The 27,131-nt window shown below is 41.5% G+C and overlaps 1 protein-coding gene across 2 annotated transcripts in view; it reads left to right on the forward strand.

The window, feature by feature from the left end:
* Positions 1–27,131, forward strand: part of FUT9 (fucosyltransferase 9) — a 109,390-nt gene that overhangs the window by 22,816 nt on the left and 59,443 nt on the right. Inside the window, exon 2 of one of the 2 annotated variants that reach the window (XM_084827140.1) lies at positions 15,105–15,268. The exons of the other annotated variant lie outside the window; for it this stretch is intronic. The gene's annotated coding sequence lies outside the window, so the exon portion shown is untranslated. The remainder of the gene's footprint in view (positions 1–15,104; positions 15,269–27,131) is intronic. 2 annotated transcript variants of the gene reach the window in all.

The following is a 27,131-nucleotide window of genomic DNA, read 5'->3' on the forward strand; positions in this document are numbered from 1 at the left end:
GGATGGCAAAATGATAACAGATGACAAAGAAAAGGCAGAAGTGCTCAATTCCTACTTTGGCTCAGTCTTCTCCCAAAAGAGGGTCTATGACCCCCCTGGCAAAGGCGAAGTACAGGCTGAAGGGGCAGGATTGCAGCTTGAGATTGATAGGCATATGGTCAAGGAACACCTAGTTACTTTGAATGAGTTCAAATCTCCAGGTCCAGATGAACTGCACCCTAGAGTAATAAAGGAACTGGCAGAAGAACTCTCAGAGCCACTGTCTATTACCTTTGAGAAATCATGGCAGATGGATGAAGTGCCAGATGACTGGAGGAGGGCTAATGTTGTCCCTATCTTCAAAAAGGATGAAAAGGAGGAACCTGGGAACTACAGACCAGTCAGACTGACACCAATCCCTGGGAAAATTCTGGAGCAGATGATAAAGCAATCCATCTGTAAGCACCTTGAAAACAATGCAGTGATTACTCAAAACCAACATGGATTTGTCAAGAACAAACCGTGCCAGACGAATCTGATCTCATTTTTTGATCAGGCCACCTCCCTTGTGGACTGTGGGAATGCTGTGGACATAATATACCTCGACTTCAGCAAACCTTTCGATAAAGTGCCCCATGATATCCTGATGAGCAAACTAGCTCAAAGTGGGCTAGATGAAAAAATGATCCTGTGGATCCACAGTTGGCTACAGAATCGGACTCAAACAGTGCTTATCAGTGGGATCTTCTCAAACTGGGGAGAGGTAATGAGCGGGGTACTGCAGGGCTCAGTCCTGGGCCCAGTGCTCTTCAACATTTTTATTAATGACTTGGAGGAGGAGGTGCAGGGAATGCTGATCAGATTTGCAGATGACACAAAATTGGGCGGGAGAGCTAAAACTTCGGAAGACAGAAACACGATTCAAAGTGATCTGGATAGACTGGAGCGCTGGGCCGAAAACAACAGAATGACATTTAATAGGGATAAGTGCCAAGTTCTGCACCTAGGAAAAAGAGACCAAATGCACAGTTACAAGATGGGGGATATGTGGCTCAACAACACCAGAAGCGAGAAGGATCTTGGAATTGTTGTTGATCACAAGCTAAATATGAGCTCACAATGTGATTTGGCTGCAAAAAGGCAAATGCTATTTTGGGCTGCAATAATACAAGCGTAGCTTCCAAATCCCGGGAATTACTAGTTCCCCTCTACTCAGCACTGGTTAGGCCTCATCTGGAGTACTGTGTCCAGTTCTGGGCACCACACTTTAAGAAGGATGCAGACAAGCTGGAGAAGGTTCAGAGGAGGGCAACAAAGATGATCAGGGAACTGGAAACAAAGCCCTATGAAGAGAGACTGAAAGAACTGGGCATGTTTAGCCTTGAGAAGAGAAGACTGAGGGGAGATATGATAGCGCTCTTCAAGTACTTGAAAGGTTGTCACAGAGAGGAAGGCCAGGATCTCTTTTGGATCATCCCAGAATGCCGGACACGGAATAATGAGTTCAAGTTACAGGAAGCCAGATTCTGGCTGAACATCAGGAGAAACTTCCTGACTGTTAAAGCAGTATGACAATAGAACCAATTACATAGGGAGGTGGTGGGCTCTCCCACACTGGAGGCATTCAAGATGAGGCTGGACAGCCATCTGTCAGGGATGCTCTGATTTGGATTCCTGCATTGAGCAAGGGGTTGGACTCGATGGTCTTTTAGGCCCTTTCCAACCCTACTATTCTATGATACTATTCTATGATTCTAAGCTCAGTAATATCTACTCTGCCTAGGAGTGACTCCAATTACTTAGGGGGGAGGTCATTCCAACCTTGGCTAGCTGTACTTCTAACTGGAGAGGCTGATGATTCTATGTCAGACATGCTCAAGCCAACCCTACCATTAGGCAGGGTATGGCAATTGCCTCAGGTGGCAGATGCTGGGAGGCAGCAGCAGGGTGTTCAAGGAGAGAGCTGCGTGTGTTGCAGCCTACTCGGTGCCCCTTAAGTGAGCCTGCTACCTTGTCATTAGTGTTGAAGATGGATTCATCTGTCCTTCGCTTCAGGCAGCAAAATGTCTTGGCCCAGCCCTGGACATGCTATATGCAACAACTGAGCAATAGTGTAAATCCACCCTTTAAAAATTCAGTTGTTATAAGTAGTGCAAGAACAAAAGAGAAAATGCCATCATCATGCTCTTTTTAGTACAACTATTGCGAATTCCTCAATCTAATCCTCGAGGGTTCACTTTATAGATATTGCTAAAGTATATGGGTTTGTATTCTAAAAATTAGTATGGCTTTGTAATTGAAATATAGCTGTTAAATAGAGGAGAGATAATTATAATATGAACAAGAAGTTCTGCAATTGCTAATACTTGGGACACAGCTAAAAAGTCTAGAGAGATTAGATTAGAATCAAGAAATACACTTGAAATTAATTGAAGTTAAACAAAGTACACAGCACACACAAAACACAATATCGATACACCTGGAAACCCCTCTTTATGTACTACAAGAACAAAAGTATTCCCATTTTAAATAGGTGTAGAAAAGCTGATAAGCAATGTACTTTGCTACAGTAACTTAAAATCAATTCTAGACAAATACAGCTCAACTGTCTTATAGATATGACATATAACATTTCCTACAATCTAGTTTCATGTGTCTGTACCATTGCTTTATTGGTAAAAACCTTCATGAGTTTAAATAGTGTAATTTTGGTTGCAAGATTCATTTAGCTAGTTTTGTCAAATTTTGGTTTAAAAATGATTAGAAGTTTTGAACTAATAAAGAGTCCTCTTTGTCCAAAGAACTAGTGTATTCTACACATGTAAGGTGCTTGTGCTTGTTATGTTTACACAATCATGTTTTATTAAGAAACCTGTTCATGAAAAATTTAAATACAATTCTACAAACAAAAAATATAGCATGGCTGTACCTCTCTTTCATCTTGTCAAGGCATTCTTGTGACAAGAATGGTCACAATCCCTATAATTCTTCAATTCTTGTCACAAAAATTTTCTGACATGATGAAAGACAGGTAGAACCATGCGATATTTGTTTGTAGGATTGTATTTGTATTTTAAATACGTTTAAAAAAATTAAATCAGTTTTTAAATGCTTTTTTTAACATTTCAATTTTATCTTTTTTAAAGAAAAGAATAACCTGATGTATAATGAAATCTAAACGTATACAAACATGTTAAAGCCTGCACATAATTTCAACACAAATCCATGAGCTTTTATTAAACTAATTGAATTACACTTTCCTTTTTATATAAAATAATGAATAGAGTAGGGGCAGGAATCTGACTTTTGAGGTCTAGCATTATGAATATGACACCATAGACCATGGATTGATTTTTGGGGTCCTTGGTTCCTAGACCCAAGCACTGGCAAGTCAGCCATAGGCACTGTGGATCTAGGTAGTGGTCAACAAGCGGTGTTTGGTTTTGGTAGCCAACCATTATCTTATAGTAAGCAGTCTCTGTGAAGTCCAATCCTGTCTCGGTATATTCAGGAACAAAACACATGTTATGTTCATCTCTTTAAATTTATTTCACAGAGGAGTTTTGGGAAGGGCAATTTTAATCTGGAAAATAGCATGGGGTTTAAAAGAAACTCTGCACTGCAGTTCTGATATTTGAAAGAAATTTACACATTCACCCATCTCTGTTATAACATGTAGTATGGCTATGAAAGATTTAGAAAAGAAATCAAATGGCTATTCTAGTTACTTAGACATGTTGAAAAGGCATTCTATATATGCTCAAGATAAACAAACAAATATATATATATATATATATATATATATAAAAATAAATAATTAGGGCAATTCATTGTTTTCCCTGGTAATAAACCCAATTTAGTAATTTTCTTGTGACTATGTCAGTTTGATTACCCCAAAACCGATTACCTTATTTCCCCACACAGTTGCTCTCCTGCTTTAGCTTTTCTGCTTACTGTACGTTGTTAAGGCAAGTTTTTTTAACAGCATGTTTCTATGCATGTCTCAGAGAGTTCAGTGACACCGTACTCCCACGTAAGTGTGAATAGGATGGAAGAAGGGCTCTCACATTGACACACCATGATCCTACCAGCAACTTCTGAGAGGTCAGTGACACCAGAAGCAGGTATCATACAAGTAGTCTTAAGACAGTTCAACAGAAATGAAGTATACTTTGCTGCAACAACCTATGGATAAGTTCACATGATCCTATTTTCCAGAAAGATAAATGTAGTGAGAGATAAGCAGGAGTCACTTCCACCCTCATGCAGGGCCACACTTGATGTGATGTTGAGAAATCCGTGGTGAGAGGAGGTTGTCAATTGGGAGGAGGCTGTGAATTGGCTTGGGATCATGGCCCTAGAGGAGGGATTTAGACCTCCCCCCTCCACGCACATTTATATCACATCCCCCTCTTCCCCAGTGCTATTCATTCCAAAGGAGAAAACATACAGGTACTATAAACCAATGTGTTTTAGTTCTTAACAGCAAACAATATGTTGTTCAGAAATGTATCAATTACAAAATGAGAAGCTTAATTTAAATCAGTTTTTTTAATTGGTCTTTTTTCATAATGATTAAATCCTAGTTTAAACTGCCATTATTTAAACTGCCGTAGTGTAAATCAATGTATACTGGTGTTAACATTGTCATGCTCTACAGTCTGACCTGCTCAAAATTATCCTCTCACCGAACGTTTGCTTGATTCAGGAAAGGCAAGACAAACTAAATGGAAGTCAAGATGGTAGTGACTTGGTCCAAGGCTCCAGCCAGCCAGCCAGCCTCCTCTCTCTCTCTCTCTCTCTCTCTCTCTCGCATTTCTATACTGCCCAATAGCTGAAGCTCTCTGGGCAGTTCACAAAAATTAAAACCAAAAAGTGCAGGGTAAAACAATACAAAGTATAAGAGCATTAAACCCACAATATAACAATACAACCAGAATTAAACCAGAATAAAATCTAGCAGCAATGCAGAGATTTAAAATACAGATTTAAAACACCAAAGCCAAAAGACTAGGAAATTAAAATGCTAAAATGCCTGGGAGAATAAAAAGGTCTTCACCTGGCGCCGGAAGGAATACAACAAAGGTTCCAGGCAAACCTCTCTAGGGAGCTCATTCCACAGCTGGGATGCCACAGCAGAAAAGGCCCTCTTCCTGATAGCCACCTACCTCACTTCCTTTGTCAGGGGCTCACGGAGAAGGACCACTGAGGATGATCTTAGGGTCCAGGCAGGCACAATTATGGGAGGAGGCGATCCTTCAGATAACTTGGCCCCAAACCGTTAAGGGCTTTGAATGTTAATACCAGCACTTTGAATTGGGCCCAGAAATGGACTGGCAGCCGGTGCAGCTGGAAAAGTACTGGCATAATGTGATCTTGTTGGCCAGTCCCTGTTAACAAACTTGCTGCCCTATTTTGGACCACCTGAAGTTTCCGGACCACTTTCAAAGGCAGCCCCACGTATAACACATTGCAGTAATCCAGACGAGAAGTTATCAGAGCATGGATAACTGTAGCTAGGCTATCTCTGTCCAGATAAGGGCGTAGTTGGTATACCAGTCTAAGCTGATAAAAAGTACTCTGTGCTGCTGAGTTCACCTGTGCCTCAAGTGATAGTTCTGAGTCCAAGAGCACCCCCAACCATGAACCTGATCCTTTATGGGGAGTGCAGCCCCCTCAAGAACAAGTTGAATATCACCTAGCCGGGCAGACAAACCACCCACTAACAGTACCTCCGTCTTGTCTGCTGGATTGAGATTCAGTTTATTGGCCCTCATCCAGGCCATTACTGTGCCCAGGCTCTGATTCAAAACAGCCACTGCCTCACCTGGGTTTGATGAGAAAGAGAGGTAGAGCTGGGTGTCATCCGCATATTGATGGCACCTCAGCCCACACCTCCGGATAACCTCCCCCAACTGTTTCATGTAGATGTTGAATAGCATAGGGGATAAAATAGAGACCTGTGGAACCCCATGGCACAATTGCCATGGCACAGACCAGTAATCCCCCAGCACCACCTCCTGGAATCGGCCATCTGTTCTTATCTGTCATCGCCTGTAGCCACTGACAGAGTGAGGGCCAATTTGGGCATAATGGGAAACCAGACTTTCACAGCCCCCCCTACTCCCATCCCCTCACCTTGGGAAGCCAGACTACATGCTTCTACTTCTGGTTTTAAAGTTACCACAGCTCACCATTTCATCTGAATTTGGGAAAAAAATATGGTTTAGAAACCATGCTTTGATCTTGTTCTAACAAATCCCAGCTTAAGCAGCGTGCCAAGTTCAGACATAATGGGGAGTGGTGTTTAGTTTAAAAAAGGAACTGAAGACTTCCAATCAATTTCTGGTTTCCAAGCAGTGCATTTAATTGTATGTTTTTGGCTCATCCCTAATTTTGTCTTCCCTGTTAATGCCTAGGTTAGGCACAGTTGATATTATCAATGGTGTTGAAGTAACCCTTTAGCATACTTGCTATGCCACACAGTTTTAGTAAAGCTTTTTATGTAGAGATACCATTTTGAGACCATATCAGGATAGGAACCAGGAGGGACATGAGATTAATATATCTTTGCTCTGTTGATTATCTGTTTTCATTAAGTGGGCCATGAGGGATGATCTTATCATTTCCATGGAAGGCTTGGAGGACAAACTACTCAGGAAGCTAGAGAAGAATTCTGTTGTCTCTCTCCTGCAAGAACAAAACAGTAACAGTAAATTCCTGACTCCTCCCAGATACAGTTAAGGGCCCAAACAGACATAGCTAGCAGCTATGTCTCCGTCTCCATTTTTACTCTAGAGTAGGCAAGGTGGGGCCCTAGTGAGATGCTATGGGCCCCATCTAGAAAGTGTGTGTGTGGGGGGTGGTGCTGCGCCTGTAATTTCTATTGCAAAATAATGATGTCATTATACCCCTACTTGGGCTCGCAATCCTTACCACAAGCTAAAGGTATCACCAGAACTTTGCACAAGCAGAGGCTACTGGGGAAAAAATCCCATTCAAAACAGTAGCAATTAATGGTGTACAATGCAGATGAGTGATTGGAATGTCTGGCTTGGTGGGGAGCGTGTTAAAATTGTCACTGTGTTACCATTTCCTTTTGTTTTCCTTGGGTGTTTATTACACTCAGCAATTATGCTTTAGTTCTTCTTGCTGTGCAGCTTTGTAAAATATTTATTTTTCCTCATAATAATTAATTATACAAGTAATGCTTTCTTCTCCCTCTAAAATATGATATGCTAGCTTGATGAACCAGTAAGAACACAATAGTATTATTTGCGAACAGTGAGATAAAATTGCAGGGCTTTAAGGAAAGGGTGATTGATGGATTTATTAGAGGACTTTCCCACTCCCTCTTCCCCATGGCAGCACCTCTACCTGCTGAAAATGCCACACAGAAAGTCTGGAGTCCCTGCTGAATGGGGTGAGCTGTGGTGAGGGAGGAGGGAAGTATCCCCCCAAATGGGGTGGACGCACTTTCCATGAGCGGCACCCTTCTATTTACGGAAGGTAGATCCTGATCCAACCCCTTGTTTTTCTCTGTGTTATTAACAGTTTATTAGGTCTGTTTTCATTTCCCAGTACAGTACAAACAGTAAACACTTCCCCACCTGCCCCCATTTCCTCCCCTTTAGGTACCCTCCCCCCACCATCTTCTTAATATGATCCAGTATTTAAAGAGTAAAGGTTTCATGTATATAAGTAAAATCATTAAGCAAACATTGGATAAATAAATAGTTACGTAGAAAAAAAGCTTGTCTCATGCATGTCTCTTTGCTGACCTTTGGTGGATCATATTACTCTGGATATAATTCAAGATAATTCTCCTGTATTAATTGGAATTTACTTTCTTTTAGTAATTTGGTATCTTTTCACGGGTAGACCCTTATCCTGGCAATAGCTTGAAGCCAAACATGTATGGGGACCAGAGGAAAATATGTTTCTAAACAATGTAATTTTTGGCATGGCTTGCTGTCTTAATTGGGCAGGGCTTTTTCTCTTTTTACGTGAGGCCAATAATCTTCTGCATGAATCCCTGTCCTTCAGTAACACAGTGACCTGGTTCACATATTAGGGCAACCCATGGATTGTTGGGCGGTGTGAGAGCCAGTGAGTGTGCTGCTCCCATCCACTCACCACTTCCACTTTGTATCAAGTTTAGAAAGCAACCAAGGAATGCCCCATTGTTCAGCATAACATGCAAACCTAGAAAGTTGGGCTGTGGAGGGGGAAGCAACCTAGAGTTTTAACCCATGGTTTGTTGTTGGGTTAAAAACTCTGGGTTGTTTCCCTCTGAACAACCCAGAGTTCTGGGTTTGTGCATTGTGCCAATCAAACCAGGAACGCGGTGCTCCTGGGTGGTTTTCTAAACTGGATGCAAAGCAGAAGAAGTGATCAGGCAAGAGGCAGCGTGTTCACTTGCTCTTGCATGGCCCCGGCCAGCCATGGATTAATTGTGGTCAGTGGTGTCATGGCAAAGACATGAAAAGCATCCCTGGTGAGATCTTAGCTGAGGAACTCTGTATCTCCCAGTCAGTATATAAGGTATGACATGGGAGATTTATGGATATCCAACATTTTTTTAAACTTCAAAGCAGCCATATAGGGCTACAGATTTGATCAGAGAAGGCCTTGCTCAGGGCAGGTGTTCGGTGTTTAATTTTATCTTCCATGCTGTTTTCCCAAACTAAATATTTTCCTCTTGGTAGTTCTTGATATCCTAAGTGGTATCAAAGCGGCTTGGGGGAGGGGGGAGAGTTTAGATTTAATACTACATCCCCAAACTCTACTTTCCCAACCATATGCAACTGCTTTGAAATTATCCCTCCAAAGAAAGGATATCCTGGTCACAGATCCCCAACATCACGTCTACTTTGTCCCTGATACACTGGCAAGGGAGGGAGGAATGTTTGCCATCTATTTTACACATTAACATAATTTAAAAGCAGCAAATGAGATTTTGTTTTCACCTTATGTATATTGCATGTACATTGAACTTTGAATGTTCTAGAACTTGGAAGATTCTGTGCAGAATAGGATGATGATTAAACTAAGCCTAGCAAGTAGCACGGAACTCTGTATGTAATGCCATTAAATTACAAACAAATTCCTTCTCTATGTACAACTATAATAAAATATGCAATATTAAAGTGAATTATTCCATGAATAAGTAGATTTGTTGTAAATATCCTACAACTGTGTCTGGCTGTAAGCAGATCTTTACTTCTAATTATACCAAGTTGAATGATTATGGTGGAAGGGAGGTATGCCACTGAATTAAAGCTAGCCTTTCATTTTAAAAAAGTCCCTTATGGGCTTGTTTCTTGGCATATGAATGCAGCAGCAATACATTTTTATTCTTGAAAATGACTCTAAGAGATTAATTCAGCAACATTATATATATATATACACACACACACACATACATATATATATAAATAATACATATACATACATACATACATATATATATAAAATTTATTTCAGCAGTGTGGATTTTTTTAAAGTTAACTTTCAGATGGTTTTCTTGGTGGGACTTGCTATAATATACCCACAAGCAGTTCTTTCTTGTTTCTGTTATCTAAGATTGTGATATGGTCCCAGTACCTGGAACTGAGAACAGTTTCTGTAGCTTTGATATCTTGCTTCTGGTTAGTGTCAGCAATCTTAGAAAAATAGGTCTGTTGGTAAAACAGGATTAAACCACTTGTAACTAAACAAACTGAAAAATCAGATGTGGTGTTGTGGCCTGTGTCCAGCACCTATGTGTTTCTGGTCCTACTGATCTGGTTGGACAGTGGCTGGACAGCTTCTCAGATGGAGCTGCACCAGTGGTAGAAATACAGTCATATACTGTCATAGTTTTATGCCTGAAAATCTCTCATATTGGCTTAGTTCACACAACATGACAACCCACATTCAAGGTTGAATATGGATTGAGTGTGAGCTGTTGTTGAACCATGGGTTGTTGTTGAAATGTGGGTTATTGTATTGTGTGAACCCAACTACACTAACAAACCATGGTTTGTTAACCATGAACAACCCTCGAAGAGAACCCATGGTTTCTTTTTGAAATTGTGGGTTGTTCGTGGTTAATAAACCATGGTTTGTTAGCTTGGCTGAGTTCACACAACACAACAATGCACAGTTCAACAATAACCCACGATTCAACAACAACCCACAGTCAACCCATACTCAACTTTGAGTGCTGGTTGTTAAGTTGTGTGAACCCAGTCATTATGCTGGTGTTGAGACCATGACGGTGGCATTATCTCCAAGATCCACCAAGCAAGGGACTTACATCAAATCCTAAAGCAATCCAGTCAGTGTAATTTAAGCACACTTAATTTGATTTTTAATTTGGACAGTTTGAACTACTTCACTTCAGGGTGGTTTGATTTTCATGAATATTGTAAATCAACCCCAACATTAATATCTCAGTTATTTGCTAGACACACCTGTGTACCCATTAGTTCATGTAACCATCAAAACATGTTTTAAAAGTAACTGTGGCCTTTGTGTTACTAATGAAGGTAATCCAAAAATGTTTCCTCATGCAGTTCACATCCCTTTTGCAATATGGCATTCTCCATGTTTATTAGTAGTAGGATGGAGATATTGTGAAACTAATTGATTTCTGATTGTTTCCCTTTGTATTCATGCAAGTACAAGATCATTTACTTGAAGGCTTTGTACTCAACATTTAGCAGAAGCACAGGATATTACCTGGCATGAGATAGGAAATAAATATTTATTTTCTTGTCAGGTAGAAAGTGTCACAAATATTCATAATTTTATAAAAGAGCAAATTGAGAGTTCTGTTAGTGGGCATAAAATAGGAGTCTAAGGCCCCTTAGATGGGCTCTGTGGGTGATCCAGGTGAGATACAGGATATCCTTTCCTGGATTCACTATTTGTCTATAAGGAATTGCTTAGAGATGTAAAATTTCTGGACATTTTGAGGCCATGGGGGGGGGTTCTCAGGGGGTGGGGTAGAAAAATGGACATTTTGGAAAAATTGAAAAATAAGCAATACTTATTTTTGTAGTGCTCTTTACAGATCTAAAGTCACTTTGTTGCTTTAAGATAGCCTTCCCCAACCTGGTGCACTCCAGATATTTTAGACTTCAGTTCCCATCAGCCTCAGGCAGTGTGGCTAATGTTCAGGAATGTTGGGCACTGTAGTTCAAAACATCCAGAGGGCACCAGGTTGGGGAGGGCTGCTTTAGGAACATAAAGTCGCCTTCCTGTTCCTAAAGTTATTTTATGTATGGCTTTGTTTACTCATAAAATTATCATTATATTTTAAAACTTTTAAAAGTAAACTCAGTTAGTAAATTTGTAATTATTGTCTGAATAGATTAGAACTACATTAAATGACTGCTTCTGCACCAGAAACACAGGATTCTATAGAACAAAAACCAAGCTGTCAAGAATGCACATTTATTTATTTAAAATATTTATATACCGCTCCACATCAAAAGATTTCAGAGTGGTGAACAACAGAGATGAAAGAATAAAACACCATGTTAAAACAATTAAAACATTTTAAAAGAAATGAATTCTGAATTTAATAAACCACAACTGGTCACTCAAGGAAGGCCTCTCAAAATAACAGTGTCTTCAGGAGGCTGAAAGTGTCTTCAGGAGGCTGAAAGCAACACAGTGTTGGCACCTGCCTGACCTCCAAAGGCAGGGAGTTCTACAGGAAGGGGGCCACCACACTGAAGGCTCTTTTCCTGGTGGACTCCAGCCGGGCCATGGGTCCATGTGGAATCACCAGGGACATGCCCTCTGATGACCTCAATGACTGGGCAGGTTGGTAAAGAAGAAGGCTTTCTCTCCGGTATCCTGGTCCCAAGTTTTTTATGGCTTTGTACACTAGTACTAATACCCTCAACCAGGCTTGGTAGTGAATAGGCAGCCAGTGCAGTTCCCCCAGCAAAGGAGATGCATGCTGAAAAGTGGCAGCTCCCTATAACAGCCAAGCTGCTGTGTTCTGCACTAGCTCCATCTTCCGGGGCAGCCTTAAGGGCAGCCCCACATAAAGCGCATTGCAGTAATCCAGTCTTGAGATTACTAATGCCTGTACTACAATGGTCACGCTATCCCTGTCCAGGAGAGGCTGTAGCTGGCGAACCAGCCAAAGCTGCTAAAAGGCACTCTGAGCTGCCGCGACCACCTGGGCCTCCAGCGACAATGATGGATCTAGACAAAAGCAGCTATTAATATATGCTTTATTCAGTTTGTTTTAAGTGTAGGGTTTAGCGTGTTTATATTAACAAATTTTATTGTAAACCAGGTATTTTGTTTTGTTTTACAAAACAGAAACTTACCAGATTGACTTGGTCTTGGAAATATATCTGAAAGAACCAAGCAGAAAGCTTTTAAGGCTGTAGTCCTATACACACTTACCTGGGAGTAAGTCTTATTGAACTCATGATTTGTGCTATAAATCTTGTTTTATTTTGTGTGTGTATTGAACTTTTTAAAAGCTATAGTCCTGCTAAAAGATAATGAAATGTCAACATGTGTGTTGGGAGCCTCCTCCCTCCTCATTTATCTATTATTTATCTATTATTTTCATTTGCTTTTCCATACCTTTAAAGGCCGGTGATGGTGGAGAGTGTAACTGATCACTCTTGAATTCACCCTTGGAAATGTGAGGCACATTCAGTTTTGTTCCATTTGGCTTGTCCCATTTGTCAATAGGTAAAACTTTTCAAGTTCTCAGGAAAACACTACCCCCCTTATGAATAGATGCCACAGACAAGCTCTCTTTTGTTTGAAGATGTTTCACTCAGTAAAAAGGGTGGTATAATGAACATGTCAGCTTAATTTTCAGTAAAAATGCCTGATTTCCTTTTGTTAAAAATAGAAGAGCACACACAGGAGTTATGAAAGGAGAACTCTATTCATGAGTATTGGAAGTCTGATAGTATGAAGTGCGGTAGGGAGAAACTGGCTGGCTTTGAAGAAAAGGGTAAAACTGCTTTCAGTAAAGTAACTGAACACTATGGAAATTCCACTGAAGAAGGAACAAGCACATAGAGGCTAAATTACATATAGAGCACAAGCCATTGTCCAAAACATTAATGGCTGAATGCATACATTTTCTATGGCTATGTGACAACATCAGAAGACATCATTTTACTATCTAAAGTTGAATGATTAAAAAAAGTGTCACGCCGTGACATTTCATATTCTGGTGATTTTGTGCACGGGTTATCTCATTATGATTATGAGCAACAGTATGTATTGTAGAACTTCCTCTGATGATGTAAAAGAATTTGTCCCCCCACCCCCGCTTTACATATACTGAAAGCACTTGCTTTCCTTATTCCTTTAATCTCCGCTGCTATCAATTACTTCTAAATATTCCTTATTTGCCTTTTATCACATAGTAGCTGGGTTGTTGGGATAAACAGACATTTAAGAGTTAAGCCAGTCTTATTTATTAAAATATTGGATAATAGAGATATTGAGAGAATTGTGTCTGTATCCTCCCCTTCTCCTGTTGTATATACCACATCCATTCTCCTAGAGGTATAACTATTCCTGCTTTTCGCTAATCCAAGGCGGGGTATCTTTAAATGGTTGGTTGCAGTGTACCATAGCCACTAATAGCTTCTTGGTAACAATACATAATATTAGGGACTGAAAGTCCACCTCTAGCTCTCTCCTGTTGCAATATTTGTGACCCTTGCCTTTTTATAGTTTCATATATATTGATTGATTCCTGATTGAATTTTATCTAAAACCTTTGTAAAAAACCTTTGAGGGGGGTAATTGAAGTCACCCATTATTACAAAACTTCTTCATTTGGAGGTCTCCCTGATTTTGTTTTCCATCTCAAGATCACCCTGAGCATTCTGGTCTGGGGGATGATAGCATGTTCCTAGTAATAAATTAGTTTTGGACCCCAGAGTTGTCACCTACAGTTCTTCTGTGGAACAGTTTGCCCCTTTTAGGTTTTCTAGTCTGGTTTACACTGTGCCCTCATTGACACAATTCAGGATCTGATCAAAGAACTCTTGCAAATCATGTGCTTTAGCCCTAAGATGGATCTCTCTAAATAATGAGATGTTAGAGGATAATGTTGTGGGGATAGAAAAGGAGATAATGATCAGCCATTTTGATAGAGGAAACCTGGCAAGTGTTGAAGCCTGGAATGGTCAGACACTGGCCAGAACTGTAGGGAAACAAACATTTGGAAATAAGGCCTGTTTAAAATAATGAGGTTTAGGTCTGATTCAGAAATTGGGTCTCTTGTCTTGATGCATCTTCTTTTGGATGCTTCAGGGCCAGGTTGCCACTTCAAATGTCATGTTGGTGCAAGGGCTGCTTTAGTGATATGCCTTGCTGTATTCCACAGAAAAGATGGTAACCTCAACCGGAGCATCTGTTGCAAGGGAGAGCTGAGTAAGCCTGGACACACATCTTATCCATTGAGTGGGTGACAAGTATCACATTTTTCTTGCCATCCCTGTACAATCTTCTCAGTAGGCAACCACATCCTCTTTACCTGTCCAGAAACATTCCTCAGTGTTATCAACTAGGGCACTACTTCTTTCTGATCAAAGCCAAGGAGTTGTCACAAGAGCAGTGAGAACAGTTGCTGCAGCAACTACACCAGTTCCCATTGTGTATGGTGGGGGGTGGGGATAATTAATTTGTAGCTGGATAGACTATGGGGCATGAAATCGGCAGCTTTGGCCATGGCCAGTCAATCTGATCAGTCTGTCTGTCTCTTTTACCTATGGCTAGGGACTTACAGATTTTGTTTTGTGCTTTGCGAATTGTTAAGCATCTTGTGCTCCGTCAGCTGCACATTGACGGATTCAGATTTTTTTCCCACTGTTGGAAAAGTAGACAAAAACATCCACCACAATTTACGGAACTTTTTTTGGCACGTAACATTTTGCATATTTTTCTTCACTCAGTATACCATCAGTGAGCACAGTACAAACACAAAAAGATTGCTACACAGCAGAGACTGAAGAGAGATTAGAGATGTCTAGAAAGTTGTGGGGTTGTGTTTTTTTTTTTAACAAAATGGTATATGTATTCATGTATTTTCCAGCAAATTTTATATTTTTCTATAACTAAATTTGTGTACAATTCAGGAGAGTAAAAGAAGGGTCCGCAAGTCCATGGAATCCGTGCAAAAAGCTGGTCCGCTGTGAAATCTGCAAGTCGGATTGATAGTAATGCAAAGTAATTTGAATCCATTGCAGATTTATCCAACATCCTTACGTATGATTTTACAACCTTAACATCAAAAAGAAAGGTGAGTTTGCACAATCATCATGGCATGGTTGTATTTCTTTGATTCAGAAATACAGTAGTTGTGGGCTGTCAGTTTCTGGCATTAACGAGAAAATGGAGTGATAGCCAGAAGCTTAGTCACCATAGCAATGAACTGTGTTTCAAGAAAGAGAGCATAGTGCTGGGACAGGTGCAGACAGCCGCTTCTCTGGGTGGGTTGGTATGTGCCCCTTGTGAGTAGGTGGGTGGCTAACTTTATGCTTGCAGGAGAATACAAAACAATGTTTTAGTCATTTCTGTATGTAATTGTATGTTGTTCAGGAGCCATTCAGTGGCCCATGCTGTTATGAACTTAGAAAGCTTATAACTTCCCAGTGTTCTTTGTTGCTTGCAGTAGGATGATGGGAAAAGTTTAAGAAAAAAATATTTGTGTTCCACTTTTACATGTTATGGTGATATGGATTCCACCACCATTTAGCTAGAACGGAATAATATCAGTATTAGGCAGTCTTTCCTGTAAGGACCAAATTTAGACAATCAGCAGAATCAAGATTAGAGTGAGGGTCCATCTTGTTTCTGACAGTGGCTGGCCTGGTGCTGCAGAGAAGCCCACAACTGAGATAGGAAGTCAACAGTATGTTGCCTCTAAACATGGTGAATCTATTTAGGTGTCACTGTGTTGTTGTTGTTTGAATTCCTGGACTGTTCCTACCTATATCAGGCTGTGGGTTGTACATTTTCCCATGAAAACCAGGGAGAAAGATTGAAGCTACCCATTTCCTAACCTGCTTTTTTTGATGTGCCGGGAGCATCCCCCATCCCCTGCCTCCATGGAGAGAATTAAAGCATGCATCTGTCTGCCTGCAACCTTACATGGCATAGTCCAGCAAAATATTCCACCAGTTAATTCTGTGGATTGTTAAAACTAGCTCTATGCTGAATTCTACTATGACCCTAGCATTGGGAGTTTATGCTGTTGACTGACTTTAAGAGTATTTTTGGTACAGTCTTTGTTAGAGAAGTTGTAGCAATAAAGGTACAGATATCCATGTCTGATGGAAATATCCCACAATAAGGAAATAATGGCAAGAAATTATTCATATCATCCATTTAATAATGGGCCACACTATAGCAGATGTCCCCGAAGTAGACTGTATTCTAGTTTATATAATTTATGAACAGCATGACCTAATACAGCTAATGCTAGTTGTGGCAAATATCTGCTTGGCTGAAAGAGGCAACTGTTCCTACCATAAAAAGCTGGTTGATTAAGATTTGGGCAGTGTCTTTAATGGAAAATATAATGTCTTCTGTTAGGGCAAGAACTGAGGTTAATTAAACAGCTGTATTTAAAAATAAATGGACAGTATTTATTTTATTATGGAAAGATCATGGTAATTTGTTTAGCTTAGGGAAGTCTAGTAAATGTGGAAACATAACTCTGATATGTAGCAGCATATGGATTGATACAGTTATTTGTATCTTTCTAAAAAATTTAAAAAAATTAAAGATACAAATAACTGTAGCGTGCTACTTCATATCGTCTTCCCTAAGCTAAACAAATTACCGTGATCTTTCCATAATAAATATTGTCTATTTATTTTATTCATATGGTGCCAGGAATGAAAAACATGGCACCACACATTAGATTCCTTCAAAAATATTCTTTCTTTTAAAAAAAAAATAAAGTATTTTTTTAAAGAAGGAGGAGGAAAATGGTGTTTTTGAAAGAATCTAATGTGTGGTGCCATGTTTTTCACTCATTCCTCTCCCTATCTCAGGCTGGTTTATTGGCTTCCTAGTAAAAGTTATCATGTATCTTACCCTGATGACTTGTATCTCAGTAGAGCTGTTACCGTGAAGACAGATGCTTTACAAGTGCACATCTTAGAGAAACTTATCATGTTGAGGCAACAGGTCAATTGCTTTTCACAGGAGTCAGTTCTTTCTGTAGTATTTTTTTCCATATTGTATGCATATTAATGTGGAACGTGGACCCATGCGTGCGCACGCGTGCACACACACACACACTTTGAAAAGCTTATCTATCTAGGCTGCTACACTCATGCAAGGTCTGATGTATAGCTCAATACTATAAATGTTTATTCAGTCATAATGACTGTCATAGAGCTCACTCCCAGGTAAATGTCCATAGGACTGTAGCCTTAGAATTCCAACCTAGCTAGTGTGGCTTGTTATCGCTTGTAGCTAACACTAGGGATGTATGGATTTTGCTAAATCCGTTCTATCTGTGTTTTGTGGAATGTCAGGCATCTTTCGTTCCATCATCCACTCATTGATGGAATCATATTTTTTAAACCAGGCTTTTGTTCTACTTGTGATAATTTGCATTAGCGCTAATTTGCGTTAGTGCTAACACGCATTAGCACTAATGTGCACTTGCGCAAATGTACTAGTCTGCCGTAATGTGAATTAGCACAAATGCACATTAACTAATGCAGATTAGTGCATTTAATGCAAGTGTTCCTTAGCACGAATGCGCATTTGTGCTAATTCCCTCCCCCGAAGTTACAAACCCATCTGCAAGTTTGTGTGACTCAGAAAAAGCTGGTCCAGTGCAGAATCTGCAGGTCGGATTCATAGAAATCTAACAGCAAGTGTGTCAAATAAAGTTTCAAGTGTGTCCTACCTACATAATGCCATTCGCATTTCAGTATTAAATATAATCTTAAAAGGTCAGAGGCTGAAATACTATGTTAATTTACAATGTTATGTTCAAGCTTTATTTGACCAAACACTGACCTTCCACAATCATTCACACAAAACAGCAGCAAAGGTTACATGTAATAACTCAGAAAGTTATCTCTCGGGAACTAATTGCTGTAGTTATCTGCTTTAGCTGTTTGCTTCTCAGTACTCTTCTCCAGACTGGACCTGTTCCTCTCAAGCCAGGCTAATTGATGTGCAGTTGCATTCTGCTGTGAACATTACTTCAGGAACATTGTTATCAATCCTAGTTGCTGTGGCTGCCAGTATTATGAAGTATTGTCCCACCATGCCTCCAATGTGGCAATATCGCAGCCCAATTGACATTTAAAATTCAGCACTTTTCTTTTTTGCAATACTAGTCCCAATCTGCTCCGTCCTCCAGTTGCTTTCGTTCTGGTATCCAATTTGGAAATGCATGTCTCACATGACACCTCCTCACAAAGACAGTATGCATGCCAGCTAAGTTGGGATTCTCTTGCTGTCTTATCTGGGGATGAGCCTGAGACAGAAGAGATATAATTCTGTGACATGCTGGGGTGCTATCTGAACCATTTGTACAGATATGCTTGAAAAATTGTGTTCTCTCAGTACAAGTTGTTTTAGTAAAGGAATCACCTGCTTTTTCTGTCACACTTAATACCTGTCACACCTCTCAAGACATGTACTGATGCATTTATGTTCTGCTGTGTGATATGATTACTTGCTGCACGTCAAAGCTGCAGTGATTTACTGGCATGTTTGTACAAAGATAGGAACTAGCAGTGTCTGAAAAATGCCATGGCCTTTCTCAACCTGCACTAAAAATCTCAAGAGAATAGATGCTAGTATCTTGAAATTGTTGACTGTGTCACCAAAGATGCATATGCAAGAAGAGGGGGGGAAAGGTAAATTGTTCATTCATAATAAAAATCCCCCAAGATAATTCACTTTAAATTAGGATAGCTGTCATTACATTCACAATGTACCAGCCTTCAGTGCAACCCGTGACATATCTATATCTCATATGCACACACACGAATGATACACTAACAATGGAATAATTGTAAAATATATTTAGTCCTAAACATATCAGCTTCTTCCCTCATCAGTATCCGCAATGTTAAATGGATACCAAGAGTGGCAGTTTGGAATGCTGAGAGAAGAAAACAAATAAAGGTGTGAGTGGTATAAAGCGTATGAATTTTCCTTCAGGTTAAGGCCATACAGACTAAGATTTCTGAGTCTGTAGATCCAGAAATTTTCCTTTCTGTCAGGTACATCAGTGTCCTTTGTTCAATTGGAAGCAGCAGAGGCTGGCGGCTCCAGTGTCAGTAGGGTGGTGAATCTGCTCCAGGTTTCAGTCAGAACTAGTCAGAAATCTGAAGCAGCTATCCAAGGTGCACCCTCATCTTGGATAAATCCTTTAGGGTTCTGACTGAAACCACAGTGGATTCACTGCCCCACTGACATCGGAGCCACCAGCATCCACTGATTGTAAGTCTGAGGCCATGTTTCCATGACAATGGAAGGAGAATCTAATGGAGGAATACCAGATTTTTTTAAAGGAATCAGCTTTGCTGTGAGCAGGGTTCCACGAGCAGATTCTCTGGACTAGTAAAAATCACTTAACAGAACATACGTCCGGGTTTGGGGGGTGGGGATGGCGTGAACATCATCTGACAGGGGCTGCTCAACCAATACGAGAGTCTTCTCCCCACCCTTTCTCATTTCCTCTGAAAGTCCAGATGCACCTGCATTTCAGGAGCAAGCCTCATTGAGCACACTGGGAGTTACTTCCAAGTAGACACATATGCTTGTGCTGGGAAAGGGGGGGAGAACACAAAGGCAGAAACCAGCCCCCATTGTAACTCGCAGGATCTCAGTAAAGAAGCCATGAAGTAGTTACTTCCTAAGGCAATGAATCAGAGCCTCAAGATTGCACTTAATCGCACTTAAGGAATTGGGATGTCAGTTGAGAGACTTCTCTGTTGTTTCTGTGGTCATTCAGAGGGCAAGGCTCATTCAGCACAATGGGAGGAAACACCCCTTGACTGGCGTCATGGTAAAAGGCACACCCCTGGGCAGGGCTAGCATACTGCCAAGCAAAGCTACAAAGAAATCACGTCAGATTTGAAGCTTTGGGAAAGAAACTCAAGAACTTTGGGGCCCAGGTAGTTTTCACATCCATCCTTCCAGTAGTTAGAAGAGGGATAGAAAGGGAAAGAAAAATACTCTGGGTGAATGACTGGCTACGAAGGTGGTGCCAGCATGAGAGATTTGGATTCTCGGACCACAGGCTATACTTCCTGGAAGATGGACTGTTGGCAAGGGGTGGGTTCACCTCACAAGGGCTGGGAAGAATGTGTTTGACCACAGCATGAAGTTCATCAGGAGGGCTTTAAACTGAATCCTACGGGGGAGGGAGATGTAAAGTTGGGGGTAACAATGGACGTAGGCTCATGCATCACAACAGAGAGAACAGCTCCAATAGCACCCAATAATAGTCTTCAAAAACATGTAGGAAGAAAGCCAGACTATAAATGATGTCTATATCTAATGCCCAGAGTATGGGAAACAAACAGAACGAACTTGAACTGTTAACACAGGAGGGAAATTATGACTTGATAGGTGTAACTGAAACTTGGTGGGATGACTCCCATGACTGGAATACAGCAGTTGAAGGATATAACTTGTTCAAAAAGAACAGGAGGAACAGAAAGGGAGGTGGAGTTGCACTATATGTGAAAAATACATGTATCTCTGCATAGAAATACAGGAGGATGAGCTTGGTAGCCCCAGCGAGAGCATCTGGGCTAAAATAAATGGAGCAAAGAATAAAAGGAACATGGTGGTTGGAGTCTACTACCGGCCACCCAATCAAGGAGAAGATTATGAAACTTTTGAAAAGCAAATAGCCAATGTTTCAAGGAAGCATGATGTAGTAGTAATGGGGGATTTCAATTTCCCCGATATTTGTTGGGAGACAAATTCTGCAAAACGTGCCCCCCCCCCGAAATCCCTGACTTGTGTTGCTGATAATTTCCTCCTATAGAAAGTGGAGGAAGGAACTAGAGGATCGGCTATCCTTGACTTGATCCTAATCAACAGAGATGACTTAGTGGATAAAGTAGCAATTATGTGAACTCTGGAGGAAAGTGACCATATTATATGTGAGTTCTTGGTTCTAAAGGAAGCAAAAGCCAAGTGTAGCCAAAGGCGTACCCTGGATATTAGGAAAGCCGATTTTCATAAACTCAGAACAATGATAAGTAAGGTCCCATGGCAAGAGACTAATGAGAAAAGGAGTCCAAGATGGGTGGGAGCTTTTAAAAAAAGGAAATTCTCAAGGTACAAGTACAAACAATTCCAACAAGAAAAAAAGGTGGAAGACAACAGAAGAAGCCAATGTGGCTTCAGAAAAAGCTTAGAGATGACCTGAAAACAAAAAAGGACACATCTAGGAAGTGGAGAGAAGGCCAAGCTACAAAGGAAGAGTACAGGCAGGTAGCACAGAATTGCAGGGATGGCGTCAGGAAGGCTAATGGTGAGAATGAGCTAAGGTTAGTGAGGGATGCTAAAAGCAACAAAAAGGCTTTCTTCAGATACGTGCATAGTAAAAGACAGAGGGAAGAAACGGTGGTTCAACTATTAAATAAGGATGGCAAAATGATAACAGATGACAAAGAAAAGGCAGAACTGCACAATTTCTACTTTGGCTCAGTCTTCTCCCAAAAGAGGGTCTATGACCCCCCTAGCAAAGGCAAAGTACAGGCTGAAGGGGCAGGATTGCAGCTTGAGATGGATAGGCATATGGTCAAGGAACACCTAATTACTTTGAATGAGTTCAAATCTCCAGGGCCAGATGAACTGCACCCTAGAGTAATAAAGGAACTGGCAAAAGAACTCTCAGAACCACTGTCTATTCTCTTTGAGAAATCGTGGAGAACGGGGGAAGTGGCAGATGACTGGAGAAGGGCTAATGTTATCCCTATCTTCAAAAAAGGTAAAAAGGAGGAACCTGGGAACTACAGACCAGTCAGTCTGACATCAATTCCTGGGAAAATTCTGGAGCAGATGATCAAGCAATCCATCTGTAAGCACCTTGAAAACAATGCAGTGATTACTCAAAGCCAACATGGATTTGTCAAGAAGAAATCCTGCCAAACTAATCTGATCTCATTTTTTGATCAGGTCACCTCCCTTGTGGACTGTGGGAATGCTGTGGACTAGGGGTGGACGAAAGTCACTTACCTGTCGAAGCTTGTTCGCGGTGGGGGGGAGGTGCTTCGCTGCTCCCCCCTCGAAGTTCAGGCCGGGGGGGGGAGGCTTCCCGCCTCACCCGGCCGAAATTCAGGCCGGGGGGGAGGCTTCCTGCCTCGCCCGGCCGAAATTCAGGCCGGGGAGGAGGCTTCCCGCCTCGCCCGGCCGCGAACTCCAAAGTTTAAAAAAAAAAAAAAACGCCCCCGTGATAGGCTACGTGACGATTAACGTAGCCTATCACGGCTAGATCTGCAAAGTCAGCCGTGATAGGCTAGGTTAATCGTCACGTAGCCTATCACGGGTGACTTTAAAAAAAAAAGCGCGTACGCTAATGGCGGCCCCCGTAGGGAACCACCATTCGCGTTCCTTATTTGGTCGCTGTAGTCTACGTAAATCTTTACGTAGACTACAGCGACCAAATAAGGAACGGGAATGGCGGCTCCCTATGGGGGCCGCCATTATCCGTACGCGCTTTTTTTTTTTTTAAGTGACCCGTGATAGGCTACGTTATGATTTACGTAGCCTATCACGGCTGACTTTGCAAATCTAGCCGTGATAGGCTACGTTAATCGTCATGTAGCCTATCACGGGGGTGTTTTTTTTTTTTTCTTTGATTGCAATGGCGGCGGCGGCAGCCAGTCGAAAGGCCGGCTGCCGCCCCGCACGAACACCCGCCGAACCGCCGGCCAGACCCGCTGCCAGGAGGGACATTCGGCAAAGGTAAGTCCCGTCCCGGGGGGGCGGGGGGGCGGAGAATTTCTCCCCGAAACTTGTTCGGGGGGCCGAACACGTTGGCGCTCGGCCCCCCGAAGTTTCGGGGAGAAATTCTCCGCCATCCCTACTGTGACATAATATACCTGGACCTCAGCAAAGCTTTGACAAAGTGCCCCATGATATCCTGATGAGCAAACTAGCTCAAAGTGGGCTAGACTAAACAATGATCCTGTGGATCCACAGTTGGCTACAGAATCGGACAAGAATTGTTGTCGATCACAAGATTAATATGAGCCCACAATGTGATGTGGCTGCAAAAAAAGCAAATGCTATTTTGGGCTGCAATAATAGAAGCATAGCTTCCAATTCCTGGGAATTACTAGTTCTCCTCTACTCAGCACTGGTTAGGACTCATCTGGAGTACTGTGTCCAGTTCTGGGCACCACACTTTTAAGAAGGGTGCAGACAAGCTGGAGAGGGTTCAGAGGAGGGCAACAAAGATGATCAGGGCCCGGAAACAAAGCCCTATGAGGAGAGTCTGAAAGAACTGGGCATGTTTAGCCTTGAGAAGAGAAGACTGAGGGGAGATAGGATAGCGCTCTTCAAGTACTTGAAAGGTTGTAACCGAGAGGAAGCCCAGGATGTCTTCTCGATCATCCCAGAGTGCAGGACATTGAATAATGGGCTCAAGTGTCAGGAAGCCAGATTCCAGCTGAATATCAGGAGAAACTTCCTGACTGTTAGAGCAATATGACAATGGAACCAGCTACCTAGGGAGGTGGTGGGCTCTCCCACACTGGAGGCATTCAAGATGAAGCTGGACAGCCGTCTGTTGGGGATGCTTTGACTTGGATTTCTGCATTGAGCAGGGGGTTGGACTCAGTGGCCTTATCGGCCCCTTCCAACCCTACTATTCTATGATTCTTACCTGAGCTAAATGCAGGGGTTGGGGAGTACAACAACTATACTGGGGGGAGTCTGACTTAAGGAAAAGATTTGGACTTTAAGCAGTTTCAGGTAATCCAGTTTTTCCCTGATAAGCTCCGGGGTGGCTGATGGTTGGCCACGATGTCATATTCCTAATGACCTCAGCACACAGCTGACTCAGGGTAAATTGCTGGTGGAAACACCCCCGAGAGATTTATATGCAGGTGAGTTAAAATGTCTTGCAACAGGCTGCTCTAGCTTTTTATAGTAAGAATTAGAGATTTCTGGTTATGGAATTTTGTTCTTAGGTCTGTTATAGTTTTTCCTACACATTTCATATGACATTCATTTTCTTAACATTTAATGAAATAAATTACATAAGTGGACATGCATGTTACTGATTGTCTCATGAAATGAGTTTTGTTAGTAACTGTACTCTTTAAAAAAGTGGTTTCTTAAAGGTAAGTGCATGTAATGCAGTGGGCTGATTTACATTGGTTTGATCCTGGCTTGCAAATATCTCACTCAAGTGCTGCTTTAACTAGGAATTTATGTAAATTGGGGTTTTTTGTGAATGCGATCATGGTGGAAAGTTAATGGCTTCCATTAAACAAGCTCAATAGGATATAATAGGGCAAGCATCTTTCACAATCTGGTGATAGGGGCAACAGGATGGTAGTCCACAACAAATACTACCCAATTTTCTTTCAGAGAATTAGCTTTTGCTTCATAAAGGAGAGTATCCCTGGATATTACAAATGCTCAATTGATATTGTAGTCAATAATGTGAGTAGGGTATCCCCATTGTTGGAGATGTTGTTTAATTTCATTACATCTTGGAATCCTGGTTGAGATGGCGGCATAATTGGACACGTCTTGGCTTACTCCTGCACCTCTACCTTATTAATAGCTTGATAACTGCTTTAATCTCTACAGTAGATGAAAAGAGGTGACTGGAGGTTTTTTCTCCTTTTTGCTCCTGTCATTAATTTTGTGTTGTTGATGCTAAACTTGCATTTAAATTTGCTCGATGGCAGGCAAGAGAGCTACAAAAAAGAAAACTGTGCCATCTTCATCCCCTCCAAATGCAGGAGCAGCGGGTTTCTCAATAGAATCTGAGAGAGAAGCTAGTTGTTGTTCAGTCATTCAGTCGTGTCCGACTCTTCGTGACCCCATGGACCATAGCACGCCAGGCCTTCCTGTCCTGCACTCTCTCCCAGAGCGTGCTCAAGTTCATATTCATTGCATCGGTGATGCTATCTAGCCATCTCATCCTCTGCCGTCCCCTTCTCCTTTTACCTTCAGTCTTTCCCAGCATCAGGGTCTTTTCCAGAGAGTTTCCTCTTCGCATTAGGTGGCCAAAATATTTCAGCTTCAGTATCTGTCCTTCCAATGAGCACTCAGGGTTGATTTCCTTTAGGATTGACTGATTTGACTTCCTTGCAGTCCAGGGGACTCGTAAGAGTCTTCTGCAGCACCACAGTTCGAAAGCATCAATTCTTCGGTGCTCAGCCTTCCTTATAGTCCAGCTCTCACAGCCATACATTACTACTGGGAAAACCATAGCTTTGATTAGACGGACCTTTGTCGGCAAGGTGATGTCTCTGCTTCTTACTATGCTGTCTAGGTTTGCCATAGCTTTCCTCCCAAGGAGCAAGCGTCTTTTAATTTCATGGCTACAGTCTCCGTCTGCGGTGATCTTGGAGCCCAAGAAAGTAAAATCTGTCACTGCTTCCATTTCTTCCCTTTCTATATGCCAGGAAGTGATAGGGCCAGATGCCATGATCTTAGTTTTCTTAATGTTGAGTTTCAAACCAGCTTTTGCACTCTCCTCTTTCACCCTCAACAAGAGGCTCTTGAGATCCTCTTTGCTTTCTGCCATTAGGGTGGTATCGTCTGCATATCGGAGGTTGTTGATAATTCTCCCAGCAATCTTAATTCCGACCTCTGATTCATCCAACCCAAAGTGATGGCTGTGGATCTCAAAACCATAAAATCTATTGAGCTACTGCGAGCTTTGGTTGATGGCATTTCTATTAGATTAGATGCCGTAGAATCCAGAATCTTGCAGCTGGAGGACAAAGCTACCACCCATAATACTGTGTTGGCTGCCTTGCAGAATCTAAAACTGTTTTGTGGGCTAAGATAAATACAGTTGAGAGCCATTCTCTCTCTTGTAATCTACAAATTATTGGGATGCCGGAGAAGGCTGAACATGATCAATCTTCTTATTTTATTAAGTCCTTTTTGTGCAATTTACTAGATTTGCCAGATGATTATCAGCTAGATATTGAGCATGCACATCACATTTCAACCCTCTGCCTCATTTGTCTGAAACGTCACACCCTTTCGTTGTGAGATTTTCAAGATTTACTGGGTAAGAATTTGTTTTGAGAACAGCAAGACATACAGGGGAATTCAGAAGGGGAAAACAAAATGGCATATAATGATTTCCCCAGATTATATGAAGAAAATGGCAGAATGACAGTGTGCATTATCACAATCTGGAGAGTTAGCTCAGCTGAAGAGTCTGTAGTATTTTATTCACTTTCCAGCTGTCTTTTTTCTCTTCCATGGATCCAGTCTCAATTTTTTCAAACACCTGGTGCTGCTGAGATTATCTTCTTGGCATGGACTTGGCTGCTAGGCTGGCAGAGGCAGCCCAATGTTTTCCAAGTCTCAAGGCCTTTGCTTCACATTATTATAGAACTTTTCTTCTCCTCTTAGTAGTTGGAACGGGACTCTCATCATGAGATTATGTTTGAACCTTTTTTCTTTTCCCCATTTATTAGGACATTTGTTATGTTTATGTAAATAGAATTCTTTCTAAATGATGTTATAAATTATCACTACATATTTGTTGTTGTTGTTGTTCAGTCATTAAGTCGTGTCCGACTCTTCGTGACCCCACGGACCATAGCACGCCAGGCCTTCCTGTGCTCCGCTCTCTCCCGGAGTGTGCTCAAATTCGTATTCATTGCATCGGTGATGCTATCTAGCCATCTCATCCTCTGCCATCCCCTTCTCCTTTTGCCTTCAATCTTTCCCAGCATCAGGGTCTTTTCCAGGGAGTTTTCTGTTCTCATTAGGTGGCCAAAATATTTGAGCTTTAGCTTCAGTATCTGTCCTTCCAATGAGCAATCAGGGTTGATTTCCTTTAGGACTGACTGATTTGACCTCCTTGCAGTCCAGGGGACTCGTAAGAGTCTTCTCCAGCACCACAGTTCGAAAGCATCAATTCTTCGGTGCTCAGCCTTCCTTCTAGTCCAGCTCTC

The sequence above is a fragment of the Heloderma suspectum genome, chromosome 1, assembly GCF_057233095.1.
Source record: "Heloderma suspectum isolate Gila_16-S chromosome 1, 16-S_ref, whole genome shotgun sequence".
NCBI classification, from domain to species: Eukaryota; Metazoa; Chordata; class Lepidosauria; order Squamata; family Helodermatidae; genus Heloderma; species Heloderma suspectum.